Here is a 13,288-nt window from a genome sequence, read left to right as displayed (position 1 = left end):
GCTCGGGCCCGGACTATGCAGAACATGAGAGGACATGGGGCGAGGGTCTGAGTGGGAGGTCTACGGTGTGGTGTCGGAGGCCAGCATCAGGACTAAGCGGCCATGAGGGGACATGAGGCGGGGTGTTGGTCTGGTGTGGTGAAGGGTTAGGTTAGTTAGAGTTAGGGTTAGTGTATATATTGAGGAAAAAAAACAAAAAATAATAAAAATTAAAAATAAAAAAATAAATAAAAAAAAAAAATATATATAAAAATAAAAAAATAAAAAAATTAAAATATATATAGGTGGAGGTGTAAAAAAAGTATAGGTGTATATATATTCTTATGTATATGTGGGTGTAAAGATTAAAGTATGTTGTATATAAATATGGGTATGAACGTTGGGGGGTTTGACACATTCCGGCTGATTGTTTCAAATGAGTACGGAAGGGAGTGAGTGGGGGCAAATGGATACTGAGAGGTGGCGGGGGATACGATAAAAGTTGAATGTGGATGAGTGTAGCTGGTTGAGGAATTGGCCAAGTCCGGGAACATGGAGGAATACAGTGATGTATTTAAAAATATGTATATAATGTCTTATGTTTATGTTTGTATATGTTGTATTTTGGTTATGGTTTACATCGGCTGATGTTGTTGTTATGTTTTTTACTTTTATAATAAAAGAGTTCCATACATAGATGTAAAAGCAACAAGCAATGGCTTTTGACAAGCCCTCCAAAATTTGACCCTTTTTATTGGCAGATGCCTGCCGGGGTTCTTCCATACATGGATGTAAAAGCAACAAGCAATGGCTTTTCACAAGCCCTCCAAAAATTGACCCTTTTTATTGGTAGATGCCTACCGGGGTTCTTCCATACATGGATGTAAAAGCAACAAGCAATGGCTTTTGACAAGCCCTCCAAAAATTGACCCTTTTTATTGGCAGATGCCTGCCGGGGTTCTTCCATACATAGATGTAACAGCAACAAGCAATGGCTTTTGACAAGCCCTCCAAAAATTGACCCTTTTTATTGGCAGATGCCTGCCGGTGTTCTTCCATACATGGATGTAAAAGCAACAAGCAATGGCTTTTGACAAGCCCTCCAAAAATTGACCCTTTTTATTGTCAGATGCCTGCCGGGGTTCTTCCATACATAGATGTAAAAGCAACAAGCAATGGCTTTTGACAAGCCCTCCAAAAATTGACCCTTTTTATTGGCAGAAGCCTGCCGGGGTTCTTCCATAAATGGATGTAAAAGCAACAAGCAATGGCTTTTCACAAGCCCTCCAAAAATTGACCCTTTTTATTGGCAAGGGTGAGTAGTAGCAGCACATTAAAAGACACTGGACGACAGTCACAGGACAAAGCCCTGTGGTGGGGCAGGCCTGCTTGTAGCAGACGGGTGGCAGTGGAGGTGTATTGGTGGTAGTAGAGGTAGCCAACACAGACAGCAAGGGTGGTAGTAGTAGTAGCAGCACATTAAAAAAAGAGACTGGACAGTCACAGGACAAAGCCCTGTGGTAGGGCAGGCCTCAGGCCTGCTTGTAGCAGACGGGCGGCAGTGGAGGTGTATTGGTGGTAGTAGAGGTAGCCAACACAGACAGCAAGGGTGGTAGACTGGTAGTAGCAGCAGCACATTAAAAAAAGAGACTGGACGACAGTCACAGGACAAAGCCCTGTGGTGGGGCAGGCCTCAGGCTGCTTGTAGCAGACGGGCGGCAGTGGAGGTGTATTGGTGGTAGTAGAGGTAGCCAACACAGACAGCAAGGGTGGTAGACTGGTAGTAGCAGCAGCACATTAAAAAAAGAGACTGGACGACAGTCACAGGACAAAGCCCTGTGGTGGGGCAGGCCTGCTTGTAGCAGACGGGCGGCAGTGGAGGTGTATTGGTGGTAGTAGAGGTAGACTAGCCAACACAGACAGCAAGGGTGGTAGACTGGTAGTAGCAGCAGCACATTAAAAAAAAAGACTGGACGACAGTCACAGGACAAAGCCCTGTGGTGGGGCAGGCCTGCTTGTAGCAGACGGGCGGCAGTGGAGGTGTATTGGTGGTAGTAGAGGTAGCCAACACAGACAGCAAGGGTGGTAGTAGTAGTAGCAGCACATTAAAAAAAAGAGACTGGACAGTCACAGGACAAAGCCCTGTGGTGGGGCAGGCCTCAGGCCTGCTTGTAGCAGACGGGCGGCACTGTAGGTGTATTGGTGGTAGTAGAGGTAGACTAGCCAACACAGACAGCAAGGGTGGTAGACTGGTAGTAGCAGCAGCACATTAAAAAAAGAGACTGGACGACAGTCACAGGACAAAGCCCTGTGGTGGGGCAGGCCTGCTTGTAGCAGACGGGCGGCAGTGGAGGTGTATTGGTGGTAGTAGAGGTAGCCAACGGACAGCAAGGGTGGTAGTAGTAGTAGTAGCAGCACATTAAAAAAAGAGACTGGACATGGGGGGGGAACTAGCGCTGAGACTGCATGGACATGTCTCGCTGAGCTCCGTAAATCCAGTGACCCACAGAAGCTCACACAAGCGGCATAAACTTCACAATGGTGAAGTATGGAGGCAGTAAGGTGAGGGAAGCATCGGAGACCGTTGTTCCGACCCCCTCACAAGCAAAAGTGGAGAAATACTTTGAGAAACGGGCTGTCTCCCTCCCGCCGAGAGGTCCCAAGATGGCGCCGTCCTCTCACAGACAGCAAGGAGACACGAGTGCAGACGCCTCTGATGTGGAAGGAGAAAATGCTGACACCTCGACCGCGGAGGAACTACCATTGACGAGACACTTTATCACTCAGGTACTTACCAGAACCTTAGAACCGGCTATAAAAGATATTGCAGAGATAAAACAAGATATTAAGCAAATTTGCCACAGGGTTGAGACCCTGGAAAATAATCAAGCGGCCATTTTAGAATTTAATGCAGCAACTGTGCAAAGCTTCTCCTCTTGCCAACTTACATTCAATACTATCTTTAGATCTCTTGAAGATCAAGAAAATCGTAGCCGCCGAAATAACCTACGTTTTCGTGGTATCCCTGAATCGGTACCGCCAGCAGAAATTTCGGATGCCATTATGTCCATATCCCGCTCTATCCTGGGAGACACTTATGCTGACGAAGAAATAATTATTGAAAGAGCTCACAGAGCACTACGCCCGAAGCCTAAGGGGAACGAGCCGCCTAGAGATATAATTTGCAAATATCTTAACTTCAAAGTGAAAGATAAAATTCTCTTTAAGTCTCGGGAAGCTGCACCATTCTTATTTAAAGGCACAGTGATCTCCATTTACCAAGATTTAGCAGCGGTCACCCTTCAGAAGAGGCGAAAGCTTAAACCACTTACAGATTTTCTACAAGCAAGAAAATGTTTATATCGTTGGACCTTTCCTTTCGGTCTATCCTTCTCAGTGGAGGGACACAGGTTTAACATCTCATCTGTGGGTGATCTCGCTGAAGTATACGATCACCTGGGAATTGCTCCTTTACAAATCGAAGATTGGGACCTTGTTACGGATCTCGCTTCTCTCCCTCCGGTCACTCAGACCACTCCGTGGAAGCAGAATCCAGCGTTCAAAGCGTCGAGGTCATAGGAAAAGATCAGGTCGTATGACTCCGAGGAGATTGGTGGAAGATAATGACTGATTTATGTGTTTATGCGTCTATTCGTTAGATTTTCTCTGAGCTAGTTATATATGATGACCTTGTCTGCTCATTTTTTATTTTTTACTTTTCTCTACTTATGGTAGTTATCTTACGCAATTGTTCCCATATTGCCATTGTGAAGTCCATAAATTGTGGGTTTGGAATCTATTATGTCTATTACCCCACACTATACTTTAATGTTCTACACTCCATTGTTATTTACAGACGCTGCTGATATATATTCTGTCACATTCATAGACATGGATGCACGTTCTGTACAACCATTTGTTGAATTAAGATATACTCTAATGCTACTGGTTATGCTGTTAACTGTCAGATTGCTTCGACAGGTTTATTTTTTACTGTTGGTACATGTATATTTCTACTTTTTTGGAATCTCTAGTAATGCTGTATCATGGCGTCCTTAAAGATAGTTTCATATAATGCCAGAGGATTTAACTCCCCCTCTAAGAGATGTCAGATTTTTTCCTCTCTTAAAAAGGCATCCTGCGATGTCATAATGCTACAGGAAACCCATTATAAAAATAACCATTTCCCTAATTTCTCCTTCTCACATTTTCCTGTCTGGCATCATTGCGGAATTCCACACTCAGCCTCTGGGGGAGTGAGTATAGGCTTCTGTCGTAATTATCCCTTTAATTATTCATCTCATCTCCAAGATGTAGAGGGCAGATATTTATTTTTGAAGGGCACTGTGGGAGATCAGACGTTCACATTTGCGAATCTTTATGCCCCAAACACTGGTCAAATTGCCTGGCTGTTGTCTACGTTTGCTCTCCTAGATTCATTTTCAGAAGGTTTGGTTCTTATTGGTGGAGATTTCAACTTAACTATTGATCCATTGGTTGATTCCTCCTCCAAGAAGTCTGCTTTATCAGTTAATGCACTATGTAGATTTAAATCTTTACTAATATCGTATGGTTTAATAGATGTTTGGAGATGCCTAAACCCGACTCAGTTGGATTACACCTATTATTCATCTGTACACTCTTCCTACCACAGGTTAGACTATTTTTTTCTATCCAAATCCTCACTCAAATACTGCTCCCAAGTGGAGATAGGTTCGCAGTTGCACTCCGATCATGCTCCTATTTTTCTAACTTTAAATTTCCCGAACAGGCACAAACGTTCATCTACCTGGAGGCTAAATGATTCTATACTAGGCTCATCGACTGTTAAGGAACATTTCAAATCTAAACTAGCTGATTACTTCCAAACCAATGAAACCCCGGAAGTTTCCCCTGAAATAATCTGGGACGCTCATAAGGCGTTTATCCGCGGCCACTTTATTAGCTACTGTTCCTACCTACAAAAAGAACGAACTAAGTGTGTTGACGAACTTTTAATTAACATCCGGAAGGTAGAGAGATTGAATAAAGCATCTGTCGCGATGCAGCATACGCAGGAGTTGACTTCCTTGAGAACTCAACTGTTAAACAAATTGAACTTGTCCTCAGCCAAGTCCTTTATGCATTCTAGACATAAATTTTATGCACATGGAAATAAAGCTTCTAAGTTTATGTCCAAAAGGTTTAAACAAAGACATACTCTTAATTATGTACATATGCTGAAAGACACGACGGGTGCTTATGTCTACTTCTCTACTTCTATAGCTGAACAATTTCGTTCTTACTATAACAATCTTTACAATCTAACAGCAGCTGATACCTCCTCCCTTAAGACTGATAGACTCTCGCTCATTTCTAAATTTTTAGAATCCTTATCTCTACCACAGATTTCTCCCTCCCAAAGTAAGCGGCTGATTCAGCCATTCACTATGACGGAATTAGAAATTTCCCTGAGGCAAACTCCTCCCGGTAAATGTCCTGGTCCAGACGGCCTACCTGTTATATATTACTCCTCATTTAGGGAAATATTGCTACCCAGATTGTTGTCACTAGCGAACCTCTCTCTACTGGGACACCCACTTTCCTCTGATATCACTCATGCACATATTACTCTTATTCCTAAAGAGGGTAAAGACTCGTCCTCTTGCTCTAATTATAGGCCCATTTCTCTCCTTAATGCAGACCTAAAACTTATTGCTAAATTATTGTCAAACAGACTTAAACATATTCTTCCTGATATTATTTCACCCGATCAAGTGGGGTTGGTTAAAAATAGAGAGGGTAAAGATAATTCTCTTAGAGTCCTGCACGTTTTACATTATTCACGTAGACACAAACTTCCTATGGTCCTTCTCAGCACAGACGCTGAGAAGGCATTTGATAGAATTGACTGGATATATATGAGAAAAGTTTTGCTGTCCTTTAACTTCCCTATCCCCTTCATAGATGCTATATTCTCAATGTATGCCTCCCCTTCCGCATCTGTCATGGTGAATGGGGTCTTATCTTCCCCCCTTTTTGACAGTTATGGAGACCCTCATGCAGGCAATTAGATTAGATACTGAAATTCAGGGGATATGCTTAGGGAACAGAACTCATAAAGTAGCGGCCTACGCTGACGATATGTTATTGATGATCACCAATCCCGAAACTGCTCTCCCCAGACTTCAATACGTTTTTGACTTATTTAGTAATATGTCCAATTTTAAAATTAATAAAGGGAAATCTCAGGCCTTAGGATTCTCCTTAACAGAGGCCCGGAAAAAACAATTGGCAAGTGGCTCTGACTATGATTGGACTTCTCCCTACCTGAAGTTCTTGGGTATTAAGATTGGAAACAATTTAGATAATTTATTTTCCCTAAACTATGCCTCTTTCCTCGCAGCTTTACCGGCCCAATTAAAGCGGTTTGAAGTCCCTTTTGTCTCGTGGTTTGGTAGGAAGAATGTTTTAATGTCATTTATTCTCCCTAAGCTTTCGTACCTTATGCAAGTTCTGCCGATACCACTTAATAAGACATTTTTTACAGAGGTCAATAGATTATTTGTTAAATTTATATGGCAGAACAAGAAAGCTAGAATTGCTAGAGACATCTTGACCAGACCCAAATCTAGTGGAGGTATTGGCCTACCTGATCCTGAAAAATATTATCAGGCCATACACCTATCGAGGATCATAGATTGGATCCACGCCCCTGTTTATAAGCTATGGGTGTCAATAGAAAACGATCTTTCCTCAATCCCTCTCCGCACATTAGTACTATATATCGGGGACTCTACAAAGGAGGCCAAGATATATAATCCACTCACACTGGCGACGTTTAGGGTCTGGCGTTCTTTTCTATTATGCCCAGACAATTGTTCAGTCCCTTCCCCTCTACTACAAGTTAAAGACATATTGAGTCTTGCTCAAGGAGCCTTAAAGGACAGTATTCCTAGTATGATTGCCTCCTCTAGATGTCCGTTGACACGGCTTTTTGATGATTTAGGTGATATAAAAGATGACTTGTCTTTATCCTCTATACTAAGAATCCCCATTCATCACTCTCCCTTGCTTTCCTTCATTAGACTTAAGATCAAGGCTCTAGGTCAGGTAATTAACGAAACACGCCCGCTATTATGGTTTGAAAAGCTCTTGTCACCAGTTCTCAAACCTATTTCTTTATTGTATAAAAGACTCATATCATCCGCCCCATCTGCAACTCCGTATTTTGTTAAAATATGGGAAAGAGATCTTAACAGGTCCTTCTCCGAAGCTGAACTTCATAAATTGTTGTTGGCTCCACATAAAATGTCCAGATGTGTCCGTATACAAGAAAATGGATACAAGATTTTATCCCGATGGTATAAAACACCCGACATAACCTCCATATATACGCCGACACATTCAGACACCTGCTGGAGATGCAATGCAGATAGAGGTACTTTTTTACATATCTGGTGGTCCTGTACAGTCATTCAAAAATGGTGGAGAGATATTTTTGCCTACTGTAACAATGTATGTGGCACTAAGGTATTAGCTTCCCCAGATCTTGCTTTGTTACTGATCAACCCCTCTGATACTAAGATTCTATCCTCGAAATTATTTCAGATTCTGCTAATTGCTGCGAGATTACTGATCCCCTCTTACTGGCTGTCTGTTGAAACCCCGTCGGTAGCGCATTGGATAGCGAAAGTAGACCAAATTTATAGATTGGAAGAAATTTCTCATTGTGAAAGCTATTCCAGGGATACCTTTTTGAAAATATGGGAACCATGGAGAAAATACAGAAAATTTTCATAATCATTGATAGTGTCCCTGAACACCCCAATCTCTGTATCTCCACTGAGTTAATCCTCACGCAGAAGCTCTCTTTTTATGTGACTTTATCTCATATAATCTGTTGATAATGTATAACTATACTTGACTATCTGCTCATATAGATAAATGTTTTTTCTTCGAATACGGCAATATTACCTGTACATGCATGTACTATGTATTTTGTTTTATGTTTGATGTTCTATTATTGCTTATTTGTTTCCTTTGATATTTTTACGTTTTACTTTGTAATGCTGTTTTTCTTACAATAAAAATCTTTAAAAAAAAAAAAAAAAAGAGACGGCAGTAGAGGTGTATTGGTGGTAGTAGAGGTAGCCAACGGACAGCAAGGGTGGTAGTAGTAGTAGTAGCAGCACATTGAAAAAAGAGACTGGACAGTCACAGGACAAAGCCCTGTGGTGGGGCAGGCCTGCTTGTAGCAGATGGCACTGGGGGTGGATTGGTGGTAGAAGTAGTAGCAGCACCAACAGCGGCACATTAAAAAAAGAGTGGACAGGACAGAATCCCGTAGTAGCAGGCGGCGGTAGCAGGCGGCAGTGGCAGCAGCAGCAGCAATGTCAGATCTAATCAGTGGCATCAGGCACAGGGGTTTTAAAATCCTCACCGATCCACGCTTGATTCATTTTCAGAAACGTGAGATTTTCCAAGCTGTTGGCGGACAATCTTGTTCGCTTAGGGGTGACGAAGCCCCCTGCCGCGCTGAATACCCTCTCTGACGCTACACTGGAGGGTGGACAAGACAGTACACCCATGGCAAACTGGGCCAGTTCTTGCCAGTGATCCAATCTGCTGACCCAGAAGTCCATGGGGTCTGGGATCAGCATTTCTGACGGAGAAAGGGCACAGTCCAGGTACGAGTGAACCTGGTTGTTTAGGTGCTGCACCTGGTGATGGTGAACATCCCTTTGGTGACTACGATGTGTGTCAGGTCGGGGTATTGGATGTAAAAATGTTGTCATCATATTTTCCAAACTGAATTGGCTGCTGCTGCTGCCGCGGCTGCCGCGGCTTCCGCCTATTGCAGAGGTAGCTCTGCCAGAGGCGGTGGAATGATGAGACAGTGGGGAGCGGAGAGTGGCCCCCCGGTCAGACATGCTTGCAGCAGGTGTTTGCCGTTTGAAAGCCGTGACAAGCTGGCTGCATAGCTTCTCTCGATAATAAGCCAATTTTGCCTCCCTCTCGGAAGGCGCAAAAGACTCCCCCATTCTGGCTTTATACCGAGGGTCTAAAAGTGTGGCTATCCAGTACTTATCTCTTTGCTTCATGTTAACAATACGACAGTCAGCGCGCAAGTAACGAAGCATACAGCTCGCCATCCTGGCCAGCGTTTCAGAGGGCCCGGTTGGTTCCATCTCCGCCCCATACTGCCATGGTTGTCCATCATCAAGGTCGTCGTCAGACTCGTCATCACCACCATCACTGTCATGTTGTGCGGCTGCCTCGTCCCCTATCCCTTCCTGTGATTCCATCTCCAAATCCAGCTCCTCTTCAGGTCCTGTTTCCTCATCCTCATCCTCCTCCTCCTCCTCAACATCCATAGCCAGATGTGATTCTTCCTCCATCCTTTGCTGAATCATCGCTGTGAGCGTTTGCTCCATAATGAATATCAGCGGCATAACATCGTTCATTCCGCTAGCGTCACGGCTCACAAATCGTGTGGCCTCTTCAAAGGGCTTCAAAACGTGACATGCGTCTCTAACCAGCTGCCAGTGCCTGAGCTCGAAATTACACTGGCTCCAAACGCTGCCCGTCTGCTGCATCAGGAAATCATTCACGGCTTTCTGCTGTTCGTACAGACGGTCCAACATGTGCAGGGTGGAATTCCAGCGTGTTGGAACGTCGCAAATCAGGCTGTGTTCTGGGAGATTGTTTTGACGCTGCAAGTCCAGGAGGGCGTGCTTAAATGCATACGAACGTCTAAAGCGAACGCAAACCCTCCTGGACATGGCGAGCACACCCTTCAAACCAACATATGACTTTAAGAAGCGTGTTATGACCAGATTGATCACATGTGCCATGCAAGGAGCGTGTGTCATGTGACCTAGACGCAGTGCAGCCACAACGTTCTTGCCGTTATCAGAGACAACATTGCCCAGTGTGAGTTTCAGAGGAGACAGCCAGCGTGCGATTTCCTCCTTGATGCCCAGCAGCAGCTCCTGCCCTGTGTGGCTATTCTCGCCCAGGCTCAGGAGGTGTAAGACAGTGTTGTGGCGCTTCACCTTGCACCTATGAAAAGAGGAGGGAGGAGTGGAAGATACGATGTGTCCTGTCGGGGACGGGAAGACCTCCAAGGAGGAAGGCAAGGAGGAGGAGTAGGAGGAGGAGGATGGTAGGCGCCTGGTGTCCGGAGTTGAACCAGAAAGATACAAGCGCGGAGGTGGTAATGCCTGGCATTGCTGCGGTGGTGCATCAGACTGCAAAATATTGACCCAGTGGGCCGTGAAAGACATGTACTGTCCCTGCCCATAGTTGCTGCTCCACGTGTCGACGGTGGCATGTACCCTGCTGCACACGGATAATTGCAAGGACTGGCACACCTTTTCCTCCACATGCTTGTGCAAGGCAGGGACAGCTGTTTTGGAGAAGTAATGTCGGCTAGGTATTCGCCACCTAGGCTGAGCGCACACCATCAATTGCTTGAAGCCGGCGGAGTCGACCAGGTGGTACGGCAGCGACTGCACCACCAACAACTTAGCCAGGTGTGAATTAAGCCGCACGACAAGTGGATGACTGGGTATATATTGTTGCTTATTGGACAACGATTCCGTAATGGATAACTGACGGGACGTAGGAGGAGCACTAGATGACAGTGATGATGATGACAACGACATGGTGGATAAGGCCTGGCTACTACTTAGATGACAGGGACTCGGAGCAGCAGCAGCAGCGGAAGAGGGGTCTTCATTAGATGTACATGATGTTGGTGGGGCATGTCGATTGTCCCACATGGCCTTGTGATGCCACTCCATGTGTTTACGTAGAGCGGTAGTTCCTACATTGCTGCCCTGCCCACGCCTTACTTTCTGCTTGCAGATACGGCACTGTGCCATGTTTTCGTCCTCCAGGAAGGTACAGAAAAATTTCCACACGGTAGAGTACCGTAAAGAGGTAGTACCACGTCCACCACCACCACCACCACCACCCGAGCTTTCCCCTTGTCTGGCAGGTTTTTTTTGGGAGCCTACACCAACATCTGTGTCGCCGTCACCGGCTCCTGAGCTGACCCTACCGCTGCAACGTTTTGCAGATTGACTTCTGCCCCTACCTCGGCTTGGCTGTTTATCACGGCCAGTGCCGCCACTACTACCCTCCTCCTCTGACGCCGTCATCACCTCGTCACCTGGTTCCCACGTCCTGTCTAAAACAACATCATCATCATAGCCTTCCTCATCATCCCCGCCACTTCTGTCACTGTGTTGTGAATGTGATGTGACATCATGGCGGGCTCCATGCCCCCCCTCATTACTGCGTCTGCCACCACGGCTACCACCACCAACACCCCCACTACCGCAGCTATGCGTCTCGGACACCGCTTCCACCTCCACCACCGCCGCAACACACTCCGTTGGCTGACTCGCGGAAAACAAATCATCATCATCATCATCACTATGTTGTTCAGTATCTTCCTTCGCACCCGAGGAGATGTCTCTTAGGACTCTCAGGAAAGATGGCTTCCCGCTAGGAAGGGGGAGCGAAGACATAGATGATGGAATGGAAATGCTAGAAATACCTATATTACTAATGTCACTGCGCCAAGGAACTGTAGAGGATCTGGAATCCAACGAAACCTGGCTTGAAGCCAGATCATCAGAGTCTTCCTGCTGAGATGACCGCGAGCCAGCCAACCAGTCCACAATGGCCGTATTGTCTAAAGTAACCCGCCCACCGGAGGAGATAGACAAGTCTGGCTTGGTGATACTACTACCAGCAGGCACATGGCAGCTGCTACTAGTGGAACTGGGCACATGTCTTGTGCCACAAATGCTGGTACTGGGTCTGGCACCAACAGATCCAACATTTGGACAGGAAGAGGAGACGGCATGGGTGTTTTTTCCTCTACCCCGTCCTTTCACAACCTTTTTTTTCCCAGACATTTCAGAGCCCCTTCTAAAAGCGTATTCACACACTGACACTGGCTTGGCAAATGGCAATGAATGAGAATTTCTATTAGCCACGCCGCAGTGCACTCAGGGAATGCTGGGCCTTGTAGTACTACTACTACCACTACTACAAAGGCTGCCTGTATTGCAAGTTGTATTGTTATTTATGTTAACGGCCGGGGATGAGCCCCTTCTAAAAGCGTATTCACACACTGACACTGGCTTGGCAAATGGCAATGAATGAGAATTTCTCTCAGCCTCGCTGCAGTGCACTCAGGGAATGCTGGGCCTTGTAGTACTACTAGGCTGCCTGTATTGCAAGTTGGATTGTTTGTTATGTTAACGGCCGGGGATGAGCCCCTTCTAAAAGTGTATTCACACACTGACACTGGCTTGGCAAATGGCAATGAATGAGAATTTCTATTAGCCTCGCTGCTGTGCACTCAGGGAATGCTGGGCCTTGTAGTACTACTAGGCTGCCTGTATCGCAAGTTGGATTGTTTGTTATGTTAACGGCCGGGGATGAGCCCCTTCTAAAAGCGTATTCACACACTGACACTGGCTTGGCAAATGGCAATGAATGAGAATTTCTATCAGCCTCGCTGCAGTGCACTCAGGGAATGCTGGGCGTTGTAGTACTACTAGGCTGCCTGTATCGCAAGTTGGATTGTTATTTATGTTAATGGCCGGGGATGAGCCCCTTCTAAAAGCGTATTCACACACTGACACTGGCTTGGCAAATGGCAATGAATGAGAATTTCTATCAGCCACGCCGCAGTGCACTCAGGGAATGCTGGGCCTTGTAGTACTACTACTACCACTACTACAAAGGCTGCCTGTATTGCAAGTTGTATTGTTATTTGTTTGTTATGTTAACGGGCCGGGGATGAGCCCCTTCTAAAAGCGTATTCACACACTGACACTGGCTTGGCAAATGGCAATGAATGAGAATTTCTATCAGCCACGCCGCGGTGCACTCAGGGAATGCTGGGCCTTGTAGTACTACTAGGCTGCCTGTTTCGCAAGTTGGATTGTTTCTTATGTTAACGGCCGGGGATGAGCCCCTTCTAAAAGCGTATTCACACACTGACACTGGCTTGGAAAATGGCAATGAATGAGAATTTCTATCAGCCACGCCGCGGTGCACTCAGGGAATGCTGGGCGTTGTAGTACTACTAGGCTGCCTGTATCGCAAGTTGGATTTTTTGTTATGTTAACGGCCGGGGATGAGCCCCTTCTAAAAGCGTATTCACACACTGACACTGGCTTGGAAAATGGCAATGAATGAGAATTTCTATCAGCCACGCCGCGGTGCACTCAGGGAATGCTGGGCGTTGTAGTACTACTAGGCTGCCTGTATCGCAAGTTGGATTGTTTGTTATGTTAACGGC

Source organism: Rhinoderma darwinii, chromosome 3 (assembly GCF_050947455.1).
Source record: "Rhinoderma darwinii isolate aRhiDar2 chromosome 3, aRhiDar2.hap1, whole genome shotgun sequence".
In the NCBI taxonomy this organism is placed as follows: domain Eukaryota; kingdom Metazoa; phylum Chordata; class Amphibia; order Anura; family Rhinodermatidae; genus Rhinoderma; species Rhinoderma darwinii.
The sequence above is the reverse complement of the archived record's forward strand: the minus strand, read 5'-3'. Positions refer to the sequence as shown.